This window comes from Gadus chalcogrammus, chromosome 13 (assembly GCF_026213295.1).
Source record: "Gadus chalcogrammus isolate NIFS_2021 chromosome 13, NIFS_Gcha_1.0, whole genome shotgun sequence".
In the NCBI taxonomy this organism is placed as follows: Eukaryota; Metazoa; Chordata; class Actinopteri; order Gadiformes; family Gadidae; genus Gadus; species Gadus chalcogrammus.
This window is the reverse complement of record NC_079424.1, coordinates 8,189,927-8,194,251: the sequence shown is the minus strand read 5'-3', so window position 1 is coordinate 8,194,251 and position 4,325 is coordinate 8,189,927.

Genomic DNA, 4,325 nt, shown 5'->3' with positions numbered 1-4,325 from the left:
TTTGAACCGTGCAGAAATTATAAATGTCAGCGTGGTCGGGGGGGGGGGGGGGGGGGGGGGATTTTGTTCGGGCAGCATCGACCGGTGACCGGGGATCACCCACCAAGCCCATATGTGCCGCAAAGCCCCCTGGTTGGTGTAGTCCTAATTCCTATGCTTCCTCAGAGTGTCCACTGTCGCTCAAAGGCAGGTGCCAAGGTGACTGAGGGGCCCGAGGACGTCCAGCTCTCAGGGCCGTCATGACCCCCCGGTGGGGGGGGGCCCCCTCTGCCCGTCCTCTTCGTGCAGAGAGAGTGATCTTCTTTTTCGTCGGAGCGCCGCTGTTTGCCTTCCCCTGGCCCGGTCCTGCTCTCCTCAGAGCTGTAATCAGCAGACTGCATGTCACAGCGCCCCGCTCTAATTGGCCTGTCACTCTCCATGTGCTGGGGGTGGGGGGGGGGGAGGGTCTGGCCTTTGTGGGGCTGCCATGGCGACTGGGCCGTTTAATGAGAGCGAGTGCGCTGTGACTAATGACATCCCTGAACCCATCCGATATAATGCAGCAAATGGACAATTTGCTGCATCACTCACACGCAACCGAGAGAAGGCACAAATATGTATCTCTGTGGTCAGACCTGGGTGACATTTTCTTCACCCCCACCACCCCTTTGCGTACGAGCCGCGGCGTGGTGTATATAGGGTCAGCCGACCTAAGCGTTGCACATTGAAAATTATGGGGGAACGCATAGCACCTCCTTTTCAATTGAAATCTACTCTTTGAATTATTGCCTTCAGGATAACAATGGCTTCAGTGGGCTGGCATCACTTGATGATGTGCCCATCTATGCCTTCTCTCCAACCCAACCCTGAGAGGAGGGGGGTTAGAGAGAAGGCATGGACGGGGTACATCATCAAGTGACGCCAGCCTACTTGAGGTTCAGCAGGATAGAACTATCTCCCTCCATCATCCGACGTCTTCCCCTTTCAGCCACGTGCGTTGGGTCATTAGCGAGCCGGTGACGTTCGTAATGTGTACGGTTTGCACATCCATCTATTCACCATCAGAGTTTCACATCTGTTTTTTTCTGTCAGGTAATAACGCGTCTCCAGTCTCCACCACCGCCACGGTGCCACAGTTTTGCACTGACATGTTAAAAATGGGGTTGAAGCCACTTTCGCACACCCAAACGGATAAATTGCTGGGGATTTTTTTTGCTTTCTCCCCTCCAAAACTGCATAACAAGAGGTGCTCTCTCCACGCATCACAGCGTCTGTCTTTGTGTGTCGGACGTTGTTTGTTTCAATGTTATTTTGACTACTGTTACAAAGCGACAGGTTGCAGTAAGCCGAATGCACATCACTACCTAAGGCAATGGGTTCTGATCCTTCTGGTCCGGCGACCCCATTTTTGAAACGTTGGCGACCCCCAACTTCTTACGTCTTTTGTGCATCTGCTTGCCCACACATCGCTGTAACCACCATGCCCATGTCGGCGACCCCTATGTGGTGTCACAACCCCAAGGTGGGGGAAACAGCAAGCACCCGATCCGATATTTCAACTGAAGTTCACCGGGCCACTTTAAGGTGCACCACGTTCTTTAACCGAGCCGACGGATACATCCAGCAGACCTCATGGTGACCTAGATCGCCACGGTCGGGATCAGCAAGGCTTCCTGATGATGGAGTCCCTGTCACAGTGTCACAGCCCCCCCCCCCCCCCCCCACAACCGGACGTTGGACGCACAGACATAGGTTCCTTACACTCACAACCCGCTGACTCAACGCATTGTGCGAGGAAATGATTTGCGTCGGAGCAGACCTTATCGCACTCAGCACAATTAGGTTCATTAGCGGGGCATTCACTCATCAGTGAGGCCCCCGTATCTTGAGCTGAACACGCCGTTGTAATCAGAGCGTGAATCAGAACGCGGTCCGTCCCAGTAGCCCTCAGTTCATCAGTGGCACTAATGTTTTGCTAACCTGCCATCCCGTCGGTGAATATGAACGAGGACTCCCAGGGACGCCGGTGCGCGTGTCACTTCCTATTCCCCACAGAGTACCTGATAGCCTATTACCCGTGATGCCTATCTGAAACCCCCCCCCACACACACACACACACACACACTCGCGTGCAGCTACCCCACTCTCAATTTCCATATTTTGTCTTCCTCTTTTGTTGCCTTTTTTAGCATAGGAGGACAATATGTGAGAGGATTTTACTCCCAGTTGAGAGATTAGTGTGCTTCACAAATTGTCTTTTTGCATAAGTGATTTGTATGCACACATTCGCACATGCACACACTCGCACGCACAGAAACAAACAGACACACATAACGCACATGCACAGAAACACACACACACACACACACACACAGTGACACACACACACACACACACAAACAAACCCACACACTCTCTTACCATACTCACACAGCACAGTGTGTCCTAGTGCTGGGATGATTAAAAGTGATCGTCGGGCGGGGGGGCGGGGGGGGAGCGCGGCCGTCAACACATGCCGCCCAGGAGAATCGATAATGACGCGCGGGCCGCGGGCAGGTAAATGGCGCGCGAAGAGATGGTTACGTAACCAAATGCAGATTGCAAGTCGTGGAAATGGCGCGTGCATCACATCAGCGTACTGGGGTCTGACCGGCCACGGCCCATCTCGGCACGGCCCTCTGGTCCTCGTCACGGCGCCCCCCCAGAGCGAGCGGCATCCATCAGCCCGGACAGTGTTTGGCCATTAAGGAGCAAATGAGATGACCGGCAGCCCAGGAGCCTGTGTTGACGCTCAGCCCTGATTTAACAATACGTTATAGAAACAACCGTAATGGGTGTCTCTGCTGTGGTCGCCCCCACACCCCACCGTCCCAACCCCCCCGCCCCCCCCCCCCGGGGGGAATGGGAATATTTACAACGCATTTATCGCATCAGCATGATTGATATGAAAGGTGAATCTATTACGGGACACGGGGGGGGGAATTGGCGGCCCCACTTCGGAGCTAACCAGCTGTGGTTTGGTTTTCCGACCAGCGGGGGCGTTCCTGGTGGCGGGAACGCGCCCACTCCCCAGGAAGCTCAATTTATTGGTATGCATTCTGTATTGCTGCTGCTGGTGCATTGAATTAGTGTGGCCAAGCAGGCAGGCAGGGGGAAATGGGACTGTTCAGAGAGTGAATTATACGCAGTCACACACTCAATTTACCCCCACAAACCTTGTTAGGGAAGGAGCACCCATGGAAGCACACACATTGTGTAGTGTGTGTGTAGTGGATATAGTAGTAAGTGGGCCCACATGGACCCCAGCACATACACACCAATAGCATACACAGGCCTACTCCAACGCAGTGCATTAGCGAACAAGAGTGATGCAGAGTAAATCATCAAATGATATTCAATATTTTTGTTTAGGTCCTGCTTTTAGACAGTGTTTGTGAAGGGTGTGTGAAGTGTGTGTGAAGGGCTCTGCATGTGAAGTGGTGAGGCTACGGGACGCGTTGCAAATATTCAATTCCTTGACCCATTTTGAAAAAGAACATAATAAGTGGAGTAGCCCTCTTACCATGAGGCCGATGACGACCCTCTGATACAAACAATGGTTCTGGTGTTCGTACATCACGACTCTGTCTCTGTCTATCACATCGTTGACCCTCCCTGAGTCTACAGCCTGTGAGATAGATCGAGGGGTGGGGGGGGGTGCCAGGTTGTCTATAGGCTGACGTATGAGCATGACAGTGCTCCAGTCTCTTGATTCCAGGGCCTTATGAAATATTCATCCTCATTTCACGGACCATGAATCATAAAGGTGGCCAGCGTCTCCACCCACGGTCCCATGGAGGCGTGGACAGCTGTCTGAAATTAGACACCAGATTGTGTTACTTATATCGCTCCCTAAACCAATGAGCAATCTGTTAGCGCATCCACTCTAGGGGCGTGTGATCAGGACTCTGCTCACGTTAAATGCAGTGTCTAGCCCTGCCCCCGACGGAGCTGAGAATCCATCGCCAACCACATTGTCTCGCATGACATTTAGGACAGACGACTGACATTTGACCGCGTATAACCGTAAGTCGCAATAGGTACCATTTCAACTAGCTGGTCACTTAAAATTAATTGTACATATCTTTAGACAATTCTCTTCGATGATTGTTGGTTTCAATAATGCTACCAATAAGATCACATTCTAGAACTGATGTATTCTGAGAATACAAAATGCTGGCAAGCCCATACCTCTGTCTTTGTTTCCAAGCATCAAATTCATACGCAAGCAACCCCTCCCTCTCTCATCAGCCAACCAGCCAGCCGAGCTATAGTTCACGTCACACAGTGGCACCGCCAGTTAGAGT